The sequence below is a fragment of the Mus musculus genome, chromosome 12 (assembly GCF_000001635.26).
Source record: "Mus musculus strain C57BL/6J chromosome 12, GRCm38.p6 C57BL/6J".
Lineage (NCBI taxonomy): Eukaryota > Metazoa > Chordata > Mammalia > Rodentia > Muridae > Mus > Mus musculus.
In genome coordinates, this window is record NC_000078.6 from 8,622,869 (window position 1) to 8,643,259 (window position 20,391).

Genomic DNA, 20,391 nt, shown 5'->3' on the forward strand with positions numbered 1-20,391 from the left:
TCAGCTGGTGATCTTCCAGCATCATCTAATTTTAGAAAATTAAGAGTAAATATTGCAAGGGATAGAGCCATCTTTGGCGTCATAGCCTCTATTTCCCCTTTCTGTTTTTGCAAATATTGTTTCAGAGTGCGGTGGGCTCTCTCAATGATGCCTTGGCCCTGTGGATTATAGGGCAATCCAGTAATATGTTTTACTTGCATTTGTTTGCAAAATTGGCTAAATTTAGAAGAAGTATATGCAGGACCATTATCTGTCTTTAACACTAGGGGCTTGCCCCATGCAGCCCAAGCCTCTAAGCAGTGAGATATGACATGAACTGCTTTTTCCCCTGTCAAGGGAGAGGCATGTAGGACACCAGAACTGGTATCGATAGATACATGTACATATTGTAATTTCCCAAAAGATGGGATATGCGTGACGTCCATTTGCCAAACATCTAGGGGTCGCAATCCGCGAGGATTAACACCCACGGAAGGTGCATTAATAAATTCTACACATTTACCACACTGTAGGACAATATCTCGGGCTTCTGTTCGTGTGAGCTTAAATTTTTGTTGTAATGTAGAAGCAGGGACATGATAAAGCTGATGAAAATTCTTAGCACTTTCTATAGAACTTTGTGATAGGAAAACCATGTCTCTGGTGGCTGAGTCAGCAATTGCATTTCCCTTAACCATAGGTCCAGGTAATGATGTATGTGCTCTAATATGTTGAATATAAAAGGGATGCTCACGCATCAAAATACAATTTTGTATTTTCCTCAAAATTTCAGATACTGGACTAGACTGCTTAAAATTTCCGGTAGTCTCTAATGCTAGAACCGCATTAACTACATAAACAGAATCAGAGATAATATTTATGGGCATAGGAAATCTTTTAAAAACTTCTAAAACCACCAAACATTCTACCAATTGAGGGGCTCCTGGTGTAAATTGCAACCTTACAGCCTTTTCATTGATTACATAACTTCCAATTCCTGTTTTTGATCCATCTGTATAAATATCAATGGCTCCCTTTATAGGGGTATTAGCCGTTACCTTTGGAAATATTACTGGATGTAATAACATAAAATGTAATAACGGATGTTTAGGATAATGATTATCAATTAAACCAGAATAACTGCATTTAAGAATGGCCCATTCATCTATAGTAGCACACAGTATTTGCATTTGTGCGACAGTATAAGGGACAATTATGCTATCAGGCATTTTTCCAAAGTGAGTAATTGAAGTTTTTATCCCTTTGTGGGCCATATTTGCTACCATGGTGGGATAATGCTCTATAGTCTTATTAGGGGATATATGTGGATGTATCCATACTAAAGGACCATTTTGCCATAACACAGCAGTTGGCAAATTTATGGTTCTTAATATGCATAGGTACAAAGGTTCTTGCTCATTTATACGAGTTAACTGTGCTGTTTGGATCGCCTTTTCCACTTTCCTAAGAACATCAGAAGCCTCAGGTGTTAATTGTCTCAATGAGGTAATATGTGAGTCTCCTTCTAAAATTTGAAATAAAGGTTTTAATTCCGAAGTAGGGATCCTTAAATAAGGTCTAATCCAATTTATATCTCCTAATAATTTTTGAAAATCATTTAATGTCTTTAGATGATCTTTTCTTATACTAATCTTTTGTGGGGTGACACATCGTAAAGTAATAGTGGCTCCTAAAAAATGACTAACATTAGACTGCTGTACTTTTTCTGGTGCAATAATCAAGCCATTATTTTTTAAAGTTTCATTAAGCAAGCCATAAGCTTGCTGTATACTTTCTTCTTCAGGTCCACAAATCACTATATCGTCCATATAATGACAAATTTTTAAGGAGGGGAAACCATCCCTAACCGGTTGCAAAGCTTTTCCTACATATAACTGACATATTATAGGGCTATTTGCCATTCCTTGGGGTAATACCCGCCATTGGTACCTTTTATCAGGCTCCATATGATTAATAGAAAGCAAGGTAAATGCAAATCTAGGTTTATCTTTCTTATTTAATGGAATGGAAAAGAAACAATCCTTAATATCTACTACTATAATTCTCCAATCCTTAGGTAGAGCTGAGAGTAGGGGGAGTCCTCTTTGTACAGGACCCATAACTTGCATTTGTGCATTAATGGCTCTTAGGTCATGTAACAATCTCCATTTACCTGACTTCTTCTTTACAACGAAAATAGGGGTGTTCCAGGGTGATTGAGTGGGTTCCACATGTCCCAGGTCTAATAGTTTTTGTACTAATTCTTTAGCTGCTTTTAACTTCTCAGAGGGTAAAGGCCACTGAGGCACCCACACCGTGTCCTCCGTACGCCATGGAATGGGCAAAGGCTCCTCAGTGGCCCCTAGAAAAAACTCAGCCCTTTCTTATCTACTTTTTCTGTGGCTTTAACTGGTGAAATTCTACCTTGTAAGTTTTTTCCAAGACCTAGTCCAGGTATATATCCCATTCCTTTCATCATTTCCTTGCTTTTCTGAGAGTAATCATTAGTCAATATAAAGTTCATGGCTGACAACACATCTCTTCCCCATAAGTTTACAGGTAAAGGGAGTACATAAGGTTGAAAAAGCCCTGTTCTTCCTTCTTTATCTTTCCATTGTAAGGATTTTGCACTTATAGTTGGGGTAGCCTCATATCCTAGTCCTTGTAAGCTATGTGACGATTGATTAACAGGCCAAGAAGCGGGCCACCAATTACTGGATATAATGCTTTTATCTGCTCCTGTATCCATTATACCTTGAAAGGTTTTTCCTTCTATTTGTAATTGTAAAGTGGGACGATTATCCAAATCTAAAGATATGTAGGCCACATTCGTTCCTGTAGAACCGAGTCCCTTATCCCCTCGGGAATCCTGGCTACTAGGGAACATGTTATGCAAACTAGGAAGAATCAGTAATTGAGCAATGCGATCTCCAGGAGAAATGGCTACAATACCTCGGGGTGCAGAACACATAATCTTAACTTGTCCCTCATAATCTGAGTCTATAACTCCGGGATGTATCATCAATCCTTTCAAAGCAGAAGAGGACCTACCCAACAGTAGGCCCACTGTATCCTTTGGTAAGGGACCTCTAAAGTCTGATGAAATAGGTTGGCACCCCATTTGAGGTGTAAGAATTACTCTGGAGGTGGCACAGATGTCCAATCCTGCTGAACCCGGAGTGGCTCTCCTCGGTCTCTGGGTGGCCTCATGGACACTGTGGTCTGAAATGCCCCATACATTTGGGGGCCCTGGGGACGGGGGCCCCTCACCCCGTTTTTTGGCTGTTGCACTTTAAACTGAGGTATTGGCCTTCCTTTTATATCTCTGACTGATCTACATTCATTTGCCCAATGTCTTCCTTTCCCACATTTTGGGCAAGTACCTGGTTCTGTCTTTTCAAACCTACTCTTTCTACCCTTTGTACACTGCTTTTGCATATGACCTGTTTGTCCACAATTATAGCAGGTTATTTCTTTTGCTTGCGCCATCAAAACTGCGGCAGCCAGCCCTGCATTTGAAAGAGGTCATCCTATTTCTCTACAGGCTTTCATCCATGCTTGTAGCCCTTTCCCTTTCCATGGTGTGATAGCATTTCTGCATTCTTTGGTACATTGCTCATAAACTAATTGTTCAATTAATGGCATTGCGGCCTCAGCATCACCAAATATACGTCCTGCCGCTTCCATCATGCGAGCCACAAATTCAGAGAACGGCTCATTAGTTCCCTGAATAATTTTTGTCAAGTTACCAGATACCTCTCCTCTATTAGGCAATGCTTTCCAAGCTTTCACTGCTGCCTGATTAATTTGATCATAGACCTGCACTGGGTATCCTAATTGATTGTTTGTCCATATACCCTGACCTGTAAGCATTTCAAAGCTCCATGCTTGTTGCCCTGCAGTAGCATTAGCACGGGCCTGACTCAAACACAGATCATGCCATATAGACTTCCAATCTAGATACTGTCCCATCGTAAGACATGCCTTTACCACACTCATCCAGTCAAAAGGAGTCATGGCATTGTGAGCCAATCTATCAATTTGGGACTGAGTAAATGAGGCATTAACTCCATAGGTCCTTACTGACTCTGCTAGCTCTTTTACTTGTTTATGCGATATTGGTTCATAATATCGCTGTTGAGCATGATCCTGAAAAACAGGAAAAGCCTGACATATTTTTTGCAACCCTTTAGGAGTGCAAAAAGAGTGACCATTGCCAATTGCTTTCTTATCTGCATAAGGCGGAGTAGGTGGGGGAGCACTGAAACTCCTCCCTATTGGACCAGATCTTTCTGCCTCATACTCCGCAGCAGCCTCCTTCAAATCTTCCTCCTCTCCTGTTGATAATTCGGAATCCTCTGAGCTAGACAATTCTAACGACTCAGAGTCCTCGAGAGGAGGGTAAATTGACTTAGTTTTCTGCTTTTTACTATTTTTTATACTATTTTTTGTATCTTTACATTTTGGGAGTTGACAATTAAAGCCATGATATAAGATCAAGGCAAGAAAGATAGCAACCCCAGCAACAATTATCAGATCTATTTCGTAGGAGAGCATGCCTCTCACATTAATTTCTTTCTACTTACCGGTACCGCCGTTCCTCAGCTGAAGAGTTCTGAATCCACTCCGGATCCTTCTCAGCAGTCTGTTTTGCAGGAACACTTCATTACCACCATTCCCCAGCTGAAGAGTTCTGAATCCACGCTGGATCCTTCTCAGCAGTCTGTTTTGCGGGAACCTTTATTAACTGCTCCTTCCCCGTGATGCAGTTCTGAATCCTCCCTGTAGCAGGGGGTCTTCGCTCGTGCCTGAAGATGTTTCTTGTCCCGGGTTTTCGGCACCACTTCTTGCGCGCGCTCGACTGGCCAGGAAGAACGACGCTGCAACAGGATCCTTCTGCACACGTTTATTGGGAGAGCTTGATTGTAGAGGCGAAAAGACTTCGAGCCCAGAGCTGGTGCTGCTTTTATAGGCCTAGGAGGGGCGTGTCTCACACCCGGATTGGTTATGCACTAAGCCTCATTTGCATGTTCCTCATCTGATTGGCTACTCTCTCTCAGTACCTTACAGAACCTCATTATCATACCTCATTTGCATGTCTCACATCTGATTGGTTATACTCTCAGTACCTTACAGAACCTCATTATCATGCCTGGGCCAGGCAGTGTCTTTGCAAAAAACTTTACTGCATATGTACACATTGGTTGTTTGTCCAATCTTATGCGTGGTGGCCAGCAGTAGTCAGTGCCACTCTGCAACGGCACATGTGGCTTCCCACACTGTACTGTATGTTTTAATCATTATTTTAATTATTATGTATATTATATATTATAATTTATTAATGCATGTCGTAGTCAGGGTTTCTATTCCTGCACAAACATCATGACCAAGAAGCAGGTTGGGGAGGAAAGGGTTTATTCAGCTTACACTTCCATACTGCTGTTCATCACCAAAGGAAGTCAGGACTGGAACTCAAGCAGGTCAGGAAGCAGGAACTGATACAGAGACCATGGAGGAATGTTACTTACTGGCTTGCTTCCACCTGGCTTGCTCAGCCTGCTTTCTTATAGAACCAAGACTACCAGCCCAGAGATGGTTTCACCCATGAGGGGCCTTTCCCCCTTGATCACTAATTGAGAAAATGCCTTACAGCTGGATCTCATGGAGGCATCTCCCCAACTGAAGCTCCTTTCTCTGTGATAACTCCAGCTGTGTCAAGTTGACACACAAAACCAGCCAATACAATTGACCCCTTGTCAACTCATGATCTTCTGGACTCCTCCAAGGGCTTGGGTCACTTCTCCAGCCATGCCCTTTGTAGCACACACCTTGTCTTCTAGGCTCCAGCTGCCTGTACTCCACTGCTGCTGCTGTTCTTGGTGGTCATCTCATGGTACTGGCATCTTCACAACACTGCTGTCTTCTGCTGGAACTAGGCTTCACCTACAGCCTCTCATAAGGCTCTCTTCATGGTGCCAAGCCTCAACAAAGGAGTTGCATGACCCCTTCTGTCCTGGGCCATCAATTGCAACTGAGGCTGCACCTTCACCAATGGCCTTCCATGGCCTCTCACAGTGCAGAGCCTCAGCTGCTCTGCATGACCCTTTCATGCCTTCAAAACCAGTACCACCTGAGTGACTCTTACACTTTACCAAGTCCAGACACAGCACAAGGTACAACCTTGGCTATCTCTGAAACACAGCCTCTGTGCTCTCAGAAAGCACTTCCCAGAAGAGGTCACCTCAATAATGCTGGTCTCTTTTTAATCACCACTAATTTCTTAGCTCCAGCTAACCAGCATCAATAGTCCCAGTAATGCAAAGGTTTTGCTTTAGTAGTTCTGGTATCTTGTTAATCACAGCTGATTCTTCAGCCCCAGCTAACCAGAACCACAGAATCTTCCCAATCAAAACAGCAATGGCCCTGAAAAGAGTCTTTAATTTTCCCTCTGAAATTTCACAAGCCAGACCTCCATCTTCTGCAGTGTTCTCAACATTATCATCCAAGCTCCTACACAATATCTGACAGAGCTCTTAACAACGAATGGATCTTCAAGCCCAACGTTCCAAAGTCCTTCCACGGTCCTCCCCAAAGCATGGTCAGGTTGTCACAGGAATACCCAACTATGCTGGTACCAAATTGTCTTAATCAGGGTTTCTATTCCTGCACAAACATCATGACCAAGAAGCAGTTTGGGCAGCAGAGGGTTTATCTGGTTTAAGGCTGTGGATCCCCAAAGGAGATCAAAACTGGAAGTCAGGGAGCATGCCAGAGAGCAGGAGCTGATGCAGAGGCCATGGGGGGATGGGACCGGCTGGCTGGCCTGCTTCCCCTGTCTTGCTCAGCCTGCTCTCTTACAGAACCCACAACCCCCAGCCCAGGCATGACAAGGGCCCAGCTCTCCCTCTCGGTCCCTCATGGAGAAAATGCCCCCCACACAGCTGGATCTCGTGGGTGCAGCGGCAGGCCCTGCCCCAGCCGCAGACCCTTTCTCTGTGATCACTCCAGCCCGTGTCCAGTTGACACAAAACCAGCCAGTACAATATACATATATGTGTATATACCTAAACATACATACATATATATATGTATATATACACATATACCTATACATATCTTTACATGTACATATCTGTATATATACATATATATATACACACACACACACACACACACATATGTATTATACATATATATACACATATACCCGGCCACGCCTTCTCCAGCTAAGCCCTGCCCACTCACAGCAAACCTTGCCCTTTAGGCTTGGCCCCAACCTCTGCGAACTTAAAATCCAAAAAAAACTTAAAACCCTTAAAAAAAAAGTCTAAAAAACCCTAAACCCTAAAAAAACCCTAAGAATCTAAAATGAAAAATTCTAAAAAAAAACCCTCTAGAACACTAAAAAAAACCCTAAAAATAACATAAGACCCTAGACCCCCCAAAAACTAAAACACTTAAAAAGCCCTAAAAAAACTAAAAAACGAAAAAAAACTGAAACTCGTAAAAAAAAACCCTAAACCCCTATAAGCCTGAAACATAAAGACACTTAAATACTAAAAAAATCATAAAATCTTGAAATAAGCCTAAAACCCTAAAAAAAGCCCTAAAAACTTTTAAAACTCTTCAAGAACCCTAAAAACATACCCTAAAAAACCATTAAAAACCCCAAGACCCTAAAACCAAAAACCCCCCAAAATTCATGAAAACCCTAAAACACTTTAAAAATTTAAAAACCTAAAAGAAAACATGAATCCTAAAAAATACTAAAACTTACAAAACAAAAAAACCTACTAATACCCTGTAAGAACCCAAAAAAAACCCTACATTCATAAAAGAAAAAAAAAGCCTTAAAAAACTCTAAAAACACCCTAAAACACTAAAAAACAACCCTTAAATTCTAAAAAATCCATAAAAACCTAAAAATAAACCTAAAGCCTTTTAAAATTTTCAAAAACCATAAAAAACCCTAAAATCGTTTTCAAAGTCCTAAAAAAACTAAAACAATTAAAAAACCTTAAAACAGTTTTTAAAACTCTTTTTAAAAAAACCCTAAATTTCAAAAAAAAAAAACTTCTTAAGACACAGAAACACAAAAACAAAACTCTAAGACCTATAATAATTTAAAACACTAGCCCAAAACTGTACAATGAACCTAAAACCCTAGGGAAAAAAAAAAAACCCTGAAACCCTAAATCTCTAAAAACAAAAGAACAAAAACAAAAACAAACAAACAAAAAACGCTAAAACCTTGGAAAAACCCTAAATTTCTTTAAAAAAAAAATCTAGAACCCTAAAAAAAAAAATCCCTAAAAAAACATTTTAAAAAACCTAAGAGCCTGAATCACCCCCAAAAAATCCCTAAGACCTTTTTAAAAACCCTAAAACCCTAATACCTACAATCCTAAAAAAAAAAAACCTAAGACACTGAATCTTAAAAATATTCTTTAATTCAAAAAAATCTAAAACCCAAAAAAACCCTAAAATTCTAAAAAAAAACCTCTTATACAGTAAAAAAAAAATCATAAATAACAATAAAAACCCTAAGACCCTAAGAATGTAAAATAAACCCTGAAACACTAAAACAAAAAACAAAAAACAAACAAAAAACAAACACTAAAACACTAAAAAACAAACAAACAAAAAACAAACCCTAAAACACTAAAAAACAAACAAACAAAAACACTAAAAAAAACTTCTAAATTTTTTTTTAAAAAACTCTAGAAACCTAAAAAAAATCCAAAAAACCAAAAATAACCCTAAAGCTTTTATAAAAAAAACCCTAAATCCCTAAAATGCTAGAAAAAAACCCAAAAAGCCTTTTTAAAGAATATGTAAAAAACTCTAAAATCATAAAATACTAAAATACTAAAACACCCAAAAATCCTTTTAAAAAAACCAAAAAACCCTAAATCACTAAAAAAAAAATACCCTGTAATAATGAACCACTCAAGAACACTAAAAAGACCACAAAAAAATCCCTAAAACCATAAAAACCTAAAAACCTTTAAAAGAAAAAAGAAAACTAAAAAGACATCACAACCCTGAAAACCCTCCCAAAAACCCTAAAACCCTTCTAAAAAATACCTACAAAACTTTAAAACCCTAAATAAGTATCAGAAACCCTAAAAGAATCCTAAACCCCTAAAAAACCGTAAAATTCTAAAAAAAAAACCTCAAAAACCCTAAAAAGACCCTAAAAATCCTAAAAGCCTAAACAAAGAACCTGAAACTGTTTAAAAAACAAAACAAAACAAAACCCTGAAGCTTTAAAAAATCAACAAGAACCCTAAAAAAAAAACTCTAGAATTAAAAAAAAACAACTTAAAGAACCTAAGACCCTAAAAAAAAAAAACTAAAATTATAAAAAAACAAATTCTAGAACACTAAAAAGACCCAGAAAACCCTAAAACCAAAGAAAAGGAAAAAAAAGAACCCTAAGGCCTTAAAAAAAAAAACTCCAACAATGAAAAAAAACCCTAAAATCATTAAAAAAAAAACATAAAGAACTCTAGAACCTAAAAAAAACCCAAAACCCTTAAAAACTCTAAAATTTTTAAACAAACCCTAAAAAAGCCGTAAAAAGATTTAAAAAAAAAAAAAACTTTAAATTACTTAATAAACAATTTTTGAAAAAACCCTAAAATTCTTACAAAAAGAAAACACAAGAACTCTAAAAAGACCCTAAAAAAATTCTAAAACCCTAAAAAAAAACCCTGAAACTCTACAACTCTAGAACCCTAAAAACCATTAAAAAACAAACAAACAAACAAAACCCAACCCCTGTGGCCTTAAAAAAAAACCACCAAGAACACTAAAAAAACCACCTAAATCATTTAAAAAACCCTAAAAGAACCCTAAAAAGCTTTTAATAAAACCCTAAAATCCTTAATAAACACTAAAAAAATCCCTAAAACCCTAAGATTCTAAAAGAAAACTCAAGAACAGTAAAAAGACCCAAAAAAAAATCTAAAACTCTAAAAAAAGCCTAAAATTCGTTAAAAACCCTAAAAATACATCAAAACTGTGAAACACACAAAAAAAACCTAAAACCCTCTAAAAAATACCTACAAAACCCTAAAACCCTAAATAAAAACCTGAAACCCTAAAAAAAATCCTAAACCCCTAAAAAAACCCAAAATTCTAAAAAAAAAAAAAATCAAGAACCATAAAAAGACTCTAAAAACCCTAAATCCTAAAAAAAAAAAAAAAAAAAAAAAAAAAAAAAAAAAAAAAAAAAAACACGGAAAACTTAAAAAATCAAGAACCTTAAAAAAAAAAAAACTAAAAATAAACATCAAAAAACAGTAAGACCCTAAAACACAAAAAAACACAAAAACTTTTTTTAAACCATAAAAAACACTAAAACCTTAAATAAAAACCCTAAGGCCTTCAAAAATCACCCCCCACAAAACCCTACAAACTCTAAAATAATTAAAACACACTAAAAGAACCTCAAAAAAAGAAAACCTTAAAAAACCCTAGAAAAAACCCTAAACAAACATTAAAAGATCCCTAAAAAGCAAAACAAAACAAAACAAAACAAAACCCTAAAATGTTGTTTGTTGTTGTTGTTGTTTCAAGACAGGGTTTCTCTGTATAGCCCTGGCTGTCCTGGAACTCACTCTGTAGACCAGGCTGGCCTCGAACTCAGAAATCTGCCTGCCTCTGCCTCCTCTGGGATTAAAGGCGTGGGCCACAACTGTCCAGCAACCCTAAAATACTTAATAAACACTTTATAAAATAACCTAAAATTAAAAAACAAAATAAAACAAAACAAAAAACCAAGAACTCTAATAAGACCCTAAAAAAATTCTAAAACCCTAAAAAAATGCCCTCAAATTCTACAAAACCTCAAGAACCCTAAAAAGACCCTAAAAATTATAAAACCATAAAAAGAAAAAACCCAAACCCTATGGCATTAAAAAATCGCCCAAAACACTGAGAAAACCCTAAAATCGTTTTTTAAATGAAAGAACCCTTTAAAAAAATCCTAAAATCCTTAATAAAAACTTTAGAAACCCTAAAAACAAAACTAAAATTCTAAAAAAAAACTCTCAAGAACTCCAAAAAATTTTTAAAAGCCCTAAAACCTTAAAACAACCAAAATAATAAAATCTCTAGAACCCTAAAAAGACACTAAAAACCCCTAAATCCCAAAAAATCCTTCTAGAACCCTAAAAAGCCATAAAACTGTAAAAAAAAAAAAACCTAGAGACCAAAAAATCTCAAAAAACATTAAAAAACATTAAATTCGTAAAAAAAACCATAAACGATCCCTAAATTTCCAAAACACCCTAAAATCCTTTTTAAAAAAAAAAAAACCTAAAAAAATATATATATAATTCTGAAAAACTCAAGAACACTGAAAAGACCCAAAAAAAATCCCTAAAACCATATAAAAACTAAAATCTTTAAAAAAAAAAAAAACTAAAAAATACATCAAAACCCTGAAACCCCCCAAAAACCCTAAAAACTCTTTTAAAAAATACCTTCAAAACCTTTAAACCCCAAATAAAAAAGTGAAATCCTAAAAAGAATCCTAAACTCCTAAAAAACTCTAAAGTACTTAAAAAAAAACTCAAAAACCCTAAAGACTCTAAAAACCCTAATACTTTTTTTAAAAAGACCCTGAAACCGTTAAAAAAAACCTAAAAACTTTTTTAAAAAAAGCCATTAAAAATCCCTTTTTTAAAAACCTTTAGATACCCTAAAAACTTAAAAAAGAAAACCTTGAAGCTTTAAAAAAAATCAACAAAAACCCTAAAAAAAAAAACTATGAAATTCTAAAAAAAAAATAATCTAAAAGAACTTAAAACACTAAAAACAAAATCCCAAAAATCTAAAAAAAAAAAACCAAAAACACAAAAAACAAAAAACTTCTAGAACCCTAAAAAGACCCAGAAAACACTAAAACCCTAAAGAAAAACCTAAAGCATTTAAAGAAACACACACACACACACACACACACACACACACACAAAACCTAAAAAAATCCTAAAATCCTTTAAAACCCCTAAAAGACCTTAAAACCCTAAAATACCTTAAAATCTAGAAGAAATCAAGAACCATCAAAAAACCCTAAAAATAAACCTCAAAAAAAAACTAAGTCCCTAAAACACAAAAAACCCAAATATTTTTTTAAAACCATAAAAAACCTAAAACCCTACATAAAAACCTTAAGGCCTTCAAAAATCCCCACCAAAACCATAAAAACTCTAAAATACTAAAAAAACACCCTAAAAGAAACCTAAAACCTTAAAAAAAGAAAACCCTAAAAAACCCTAGTATCTTTAAACAAACACTAAAAGATCCCAAAAAAGCTAAAAACAAAAACAAAAAACAAAAAAAAAAACAACAACAAAAATAAACACTAAAATACGTTTGGTTTTTTTTTTTGTTTTTTTTTTTTTTTTTTTGTATTTTGAGATAGGGTTTCTCTGTGTAGCCCTTGCTGTCCTGGAACTCACTCTGTAGACCAGGCTGGCCTCAAACTCAGAAATCTGCCTGCCTCTGCCTCCCGAGTGCTGGGATTAAAGGTGTGAGCCACAAACCCTAAATAATTAAACAAACCCTAAAAGAGCCATAAAAAGCTCAAAAAAATCTTTAAAATACTTATTAAACATTTTTTAAAACCCTAAAATTGTAAAAAAGAAAAAAAAAAGAAAGAAAACACGAGAACACTAAAAAGACCCTAAAAAATTCTAAAACCCTAAAAAAGAAAAAAAAATCCTGAAACTCTACAACAACCCTAGAACACTAAAAAGACCATAAAAAACATAAAAAAAAAAAAAGGTGTCTGGCTGACCCTAACACCCTGTTTTCCAATAGGCATTGGAGGACCTGTGAAAAGCAATGAACCCTGCTGGTCTGTTCACTTTCCTACCACTGCAAACTTTGAGTGTTGTCTGTGTCTCTGTATGGGACGTGCACACAGTGGGTCCACGTCAGTTGTGATCCGGGTGGCGCTCAGGTTACCAATCAGTAATCAATGCAACTCCAGTTCCTTGCTGTTCACAAAAGTCAAGATTGTGTGATATGGGATTCCAGTCATATATACATATACATATACACATATACATACACATGTTTATAAATATATTAATACATATATATACACATATACATATATACCTATACAAAGACATATATACCTGTGCATATGCATTTATATACATATAACTATACATACATATATGTATACACACACACACATACATACATACATACATTCTTTAGTTACATATAAATATATAGGTATGTTTATAACATATACCTATATATACATATACTCACATATATATTATATACATATATATGTGCATATATATGCATATATATACATACCTATACCTATATATACATGTACTTATATATGTATATACAGTCACATATACATATATGCCCATATATATATATAAATATAAAACATATGCATACATGCATAAATACATGTACGTAGACATATATATGCATGTGTATGCATATATATGTGCATACCTAAACATATATACAGATACACATGTATGCGTATACTTTTATATTACACCATATATAGTGTATACATCACATCATATATAATGTATACATCATGGATACGCACAGGGCACTGACATGGCGGGTGCCAAGCTCATATATAATGTATGTATATATGTATATATTTATACATATTTTATATATTTTAATTTCATTAATTATAAATATATATTTATAGTATATGAAACATATTTCATATATATTTATATAAAAATATTTATAAATATAAAATGTATATAAATTAAACATATAATATATTACATACTTTAATATATATCATATATAATTATATATATTGTTATATATACATTATATAAGATAATTATATCTAATATATACATAAACATAAATATATACTTAAACTATTTATGTTATTTACATTATATCTAATATATTATAGATATATATATGCAATATGTATATTAATATTGATAAATATATGATATATACATAAATTTCAATATATAAGTGAACATATGTGAATGTATGTGTAAGTTTAAGGGTTTGTATAAAAACTGATAAATATAAAAAGACAAATGTTTACCTATAAACCATACATTATAATCCATAGACATAATATAGATTCAGGAAGTGACTCCACCGTGACAGGACGTGGCCATACCATGACCAGACATGAGAATACTGGGATAGGAAGTGGCTGCACAGTGACAGGAAGTGATTATACCCTGACCGGAAGTGACCATGTTGTCACATGAAGCGACCACACCATGACCAGAAGGGACTGGAAGTGACCGTGTCGTCACAGGAAGTGGCTACAGCATGACCAGAAGTGACCGTATCATAACTGGAAGTGGCCGTAACATCAGGATTTTCTTCCTGTTTTTGTTGTTTCTCAGCGTCGGTATGGTTTTGGAGTAGGCAAACCTGCCTGAGTCGTACAGAGCATCGAGGCCGAGGCACCAGGTGTTGGGAACCGCTGTGCTGTGCAGTGGGCCTTGCTTGGACTTATCTTGTATAAAATTATTTTATTATATATTAGATATATGTTATATTATATATCATTTTTAAATATATATTTTATTATATATTACTCATGTATATATACACATTATATATTATATATTTTCTGCTATTATATTGTAATATACTGTCCTTCATGTTACATACACTACATATTATCACACGTTACAGATCACTTTTATTATATAAAAAAACTTTTTAAAAAGTATTCAGAAGTACAAACTCTGGACCGCGGACGCAGCCATCCAGAAAAATATAAATTTGAAGTTAAAATTTAAAATATTATTATTATTACTATTATTATCATTATTATTTTAAATGTGAAAAATTGTTATAAAAGCATATGTTGTACTATATATTATTATCATGTTATATATTACGTTCCTTAGTGTTATCGCATCCTTATATACTGTGTCTCGCTTGGTGTCTGCTGACCCCTAACACCCTGTTTTCCATTTTATATTCCTGCACAAACATGACCAAGAAGCACTTGGAGAAGAAAGGTTTTATTCAGCTTAGTCTTTCACATTGCTGTTCATCACCAAAGGAAGTCAGGACTGGAACTCAAGCAGGTCAGGAAGCAGGAGCTGATGCACAGGCCATGGAGGGATGTTCTTTACTGGCTTGCCTCCCCTGGCTTGCTCAGCCTGCTCTCTTATAGAAGCCAAGATTACCAGCCCAGAGATGGTCCCACCCACAAGGGGCCTTTCCCCCTTGATCACTAATTGAGAAAATGCCTTACAGCTGGATCTCATGGAGGCATTTCCTCAGCTGAAGCTCCTCTCTCTGTGACAACTCCAGCCTGTGTCAAGTTGACACACAAAACCAGCCAATACAATTGACCCCTTGTCAACTTGACACACAAACACATCCCTAGTAAGCCTCAACCCTTAGTTCTTAAAAAGTCCCACAATCTTTACATATTAAAAGTTCAATCCTCTAAAAATATCCAATATCTTTTAAAATCTAAAGTCTTTACAATTAAGTCTCTTAACTGTGGGATCCACTAAAATACTTCCTTCCCTCACATGTACACATATATAGCAGCAGCACACCGCGGTGCCTAAAACCTGTGGTCAGTTTTTTATGTTGGCAGCGCAGGGGGGCGGGAAGGGATGAAAGCAGGTGTGACACTGAGGCAGGGGGATTCCCTTGAGTAAGGACGAAGCTGAGGCAGGGGGATGACATGGTGATGTAGCCACCCTCTCAATCTGCCTGTCAATCACCAGCTCCGCCCACTCAGCTGTGCTCACCAATCAGAAAAAAAACTCAGCTGGGCGGTGGTGGCCCACGCCTTTCATCCCAGCACTTGGGAGGCAGAGGCAGGCGGAATTTCTGAGTTAAAGGCCAGCCTGGTCTACAGAGTGAGTTCTAGGACAGTAGGGCTATACAGAGAAACCCTGCCTCAAGAAAAAACAAAAACAAAAAACAAACACACACACACACACACACACACACACACTCTCTCTCTCTCTCTCTCTCTCTCTCTCTCTTTCTCACAAAAAGGGGAGCATTGCAGTGACAACCTTTCGCCACCAGGTGGCAGGCCAGAGCATCTGTCTCAGGGTTAAGCCCAGAGACACCAAGTATGGGGAAAACCAACATTATGGACTGGTGAGATGGCTCAGTGGTTAAGAGCACTGACTGCTCTTCTGAAGTCCTGAGTTCAAATCCCAGCAACCACATGGTGGCTCACAACCATCCATAAAGAGATCTGACACCCCTCTTCTGGTGCATCTGAAGACAGCTAGAGTGTAGTTAGATATAATAATAAATAAATCTTAAAAAAACCAAAATATAGAGAAATAGATAGATGGATAAATAAATAAATATTAAACATTCAAAAATTAAAAATAAAAAATAATTAGAAAAAATAACAACCCAGTCTCAAAAAAAAAAAAAAAAACAAAAAAGAAAGAAAAAAAAAGGATTTTTCTTTTGATAGGGGACTAATATCCAATATATACAAAGAGCTCAAGAAGCTAGACTCCAGAAATTCAAATAATCCCATTAAAAAATGGGGTTCAGAGCTAAACAAAGAATTCTCACCTGAGGAATATCGAATGGCTGAGAAGCACCTGAAAAGGTGTTCAACATCCTTAATCATCAGGGAAATGCAAATCAAAACAACCCTGAGATTCCACCTCACACCAGTCAGAATGGCTAAGATCAAAAATTCAGGTGACAGCAGATGCTGGCGAGGATGTGGAGAAAGAGGAACACTCCTCCATTGTTGGTGGGATTGCAAGCTTGTACAAGCACTCTGGAAGTCAGTCTGGAAGATCCTCAGAAAATTGGACATAGTACTGCCGGTAGATCCAGCAATGCCTCTCCTGGGCATATACCCAGAAGAAGTTCCAACTGGTAATAAGAACACATGCTCCACTATGTTCATAGCAGCCTTATTTATAATAGCCAGAAGCTGGAAAGAACCCAGATGTCCCTCAACAGAAGAATGGATACAGAAAATGTGGTACATGTACACAATGGAGTATTACTCAGCTATTAAAAACAATGGATTTATGAAAGTCTTGGACAAATGGATGTATCTGGAGGATATCATCCTTAGTGAGGTAACCCAATCACAAAAGAAGTCATTAGGTAGGCACTCACTGATAAGTGGATATTAGCCCAGAAACATAGAACACCCAAGATACAATTTGCAAAACACAAGAAAATCAAGCAGAGGGAAGACCAATGGGTGGATACTTCATTTCTCCTTAGATTGGGAACAAAATACTAAAAGGAGTTACAGAGACAAAGTTTGGCGCTAAGACGAAAGGATGGACCATCCAGAGACTACCCCACCTGGGGATCCATCCCACAATCAGCCACCAAACCCAAACACTATTGCACAATGCCTGATAGATTTTGCTGAAAGGACCCTGTTATAGCTGTCTTATATGAGGCTATGTCAGTGCATGGCAAATACAGAAGTGGATGCTCACAGTCATCTATAAGATGGAACACAGGGCCCCCAATGAAGAAGCTAGAGTAAGCACCCAAGGAGCTGAAGGGGTCTGCACCCCTATAGGTGGAACAACAATAGAACTAACCAGTACCCCCAGAGCTCATATCTCCAGCTGCATATGTAGCAGAAGATGGCCTAGTCGGCCATCACTGGGAAGAGAGGCCCCTTGGTATTGCAAACTTTATATACCCCAATACAGGGAAGAACCGGGAGTGGGAAGGTAGGGGAGCAGGGCAGAGGGAGGGTATAGAAAACTTTCCGGATAGCATTTGAAATGTATATAAAGAAAATATCTAATAAAAATAAATAAATTAAATAAATAAAGTCTAGTCCCATGAAAAAGAAAACAAAAACAAAAAACAAAAAACAAAAAAATCAACCCAGTCTCGAAAAAAAAAAAAAAAAGAAAAAGGGGGCGAGGCTCAGAGGACCCAAAGCCGGAACAGAACTACAACTCCCAGCATGCCTCGAGGCTGAGGCAGGGACATGCCCGCCACTGCACTGACCTGAGATGGCGGGAGAGAGACTTCCTGTCCACGGCCAGTGACTGCCTGCTTCCAATCCGCTGTCCCCGGGACAGCGGCGCTCACGGCGGCGGCGGAGAGACCCTGGCGGGCCGTTTTCGGGTGGCAGCGGCGGGAAAACAGGAGGCTCGGGTCTGTGCACGCGCTCTGCTTGAGAGTGCTGGTCTGTGGCGGGAAGTCCCGCCCACTCCGCTGTGATTGACGGCAGCAGCTTCCAATCGGGAAGCTTCCCCACTCACTGTTTCCAGGAGCAGGGAACAGCGCCAGAAGTCCCGCCCGCCCGACCGTGACTGACAGCCCCAGAGACTGAAACCGCCCCCCCCCGCCCCCCGCAGAGAGATCCGCGTCTGCAAAGACAAGGGCGGGCGGCCGTGATTTTTATATAAAATAAAAAAAGTCTCGTGTGCTTATCGTGTGGGAGCTCACGCTGTAGCCCAGGTTGACCTCGAACTCAGAGATCCACTGCCTCTGCCTCGTCCCAAGTGCTGCTGGGATGAAAAGCGTGTGCCACCCCTGCCTGGAGACCCTAAAACTCTTAAACCCCAAAAATAAAACCCTAGCATTTTAAATAAAAATACTCAAGAGCACTAAACACTACTCTTTAAAAAAGCAGCAAAACCCTGACACCCCCCAAAAAACTCTAAATGTCTGGGGCGAGGCCGGAGCGCTCAGAGGTCCTGTCACTCGATTCCCAGAGACCCCCACGCAGGCTCACACCCTGTGCAGCTATAGTGAGCTCACATAGACGCGAGATAGATGAATAAATCTTATAAAAATCACCTGAGACACACGAGAACCCGTCCTGTACTGGGGCTTCAGAAATACTGAAACAAAAGAATGCAAACGGGAAAAAGCATCCTTCTTTGCATAGGTTTAATAAATTACTAAGGGTGCCATCCTTGGGTCGCTGACATCTTGTCTTCATAGGAACTAGACTAGAAAGAAAACCACTCAATGTCTGTAGCTATTTCCCAGCCTTAATGATGTAAAATATTGTACTTCTTTATAAACAGGCTGTTGACCCTACTTTAACTCAATGGACTGCTAGAATCAAGAATTATTCTATCAGAGAGCACAGACAGATCAGACACGCTGGCTGCACAGCATATTCAGAACTTCCAAGGGATTTATTAATCAGAGCAGGGCATTGTAGGCCTTAGCCTGGCTCACAGAACCAAAAGTAGTCACCCAGCTTGTGGAACAGGACTTTGCTATACAAGTAGTCACCCCTGTTCATGTCTTTGTTCTCTATGCCCTTTGTTACCCATAGTAATCTGTGGACAGAAACTATTGAATGGAAAATTCCCAAAATAATTCATACATTTGTTCTATTTTATTTGTAGTAGTTGTGGCTGATTGCTAGTGCCTAATTTGTCAATTAAGTTTTATCATAGGTATTATATAGAGGGCACACATAATCTATCCAGTCCATGGCTGCATAAGCCATGGGTTCAGGCTTGTGCATAGAACCCCAGAGTAGGCAGTTGAGATTTACAGATATACTTAATGTTGATCAGTCTGTCCACCAGACCCAAACCAAGAAACAAGCAGATAATTCTGGCACTGGGAAATTTAGAAACATGAGGAAGGGGAGACCTTTGGATGGAGTCATTGTTAAAACTGTGAAGCCACACAGTAAGGACAGGAGCCAAGATGGATAAGCTGTAACAGCAAAGAATATGCAATAGTTAGAGTCATCCCTCTTGGGAAAATACTGTCGCTGCTCCCAAATCTGGTTTTTTAAATTTGTTTGTTTGTTTGTTTGTTTATCAAGCAATCATATGTACGTGTGTTTGTCTTTGTGTGGCTGTACACATGTGAGTGTAGGTGCATGTAGAGAGGTCAGAGATTTTCATATTCCCTGGAGATGCAGTTAAAGGTGGTTATGAACCTTGTGACATGGATTCTGGGAATCTATCTTAGATCTTCTAAAAGTTCCCTACATGTTCTTATCCTCTGAGGCATCTCTCCAGCCACACATGTATACAATACACACACACACACACACACACACACACTTAAAAATTCAATGGAAAACTTCTGATCATCCCTCTCAGCACCCCAAATCCACTTGTCTTCTGTGGTGGGTTCAATATATTTTTTCCTATCCTCAGATCATTGTTTTACTGATGGACTGACAGAGGTTCAGTTAATTTGTTCTCATCATTAAATTTGGTACATTTTGTGGCTTTTAAGGGTAATATCAGTTGAAGAATAAACCCCCCCTTTGGTCTGATAGATTGATTTAAAAACCTCTATCTTGTATCTGCCTTTCAATACCACCATCATATCTGGCATTTCATGCATTATAAAGTGTCAAATGGGTTTTAAATGCCCCCATTCCATGATGGGAGACACAAACAGAATAATTAATCACTGTGAAGAGTGTCGAAACATAAA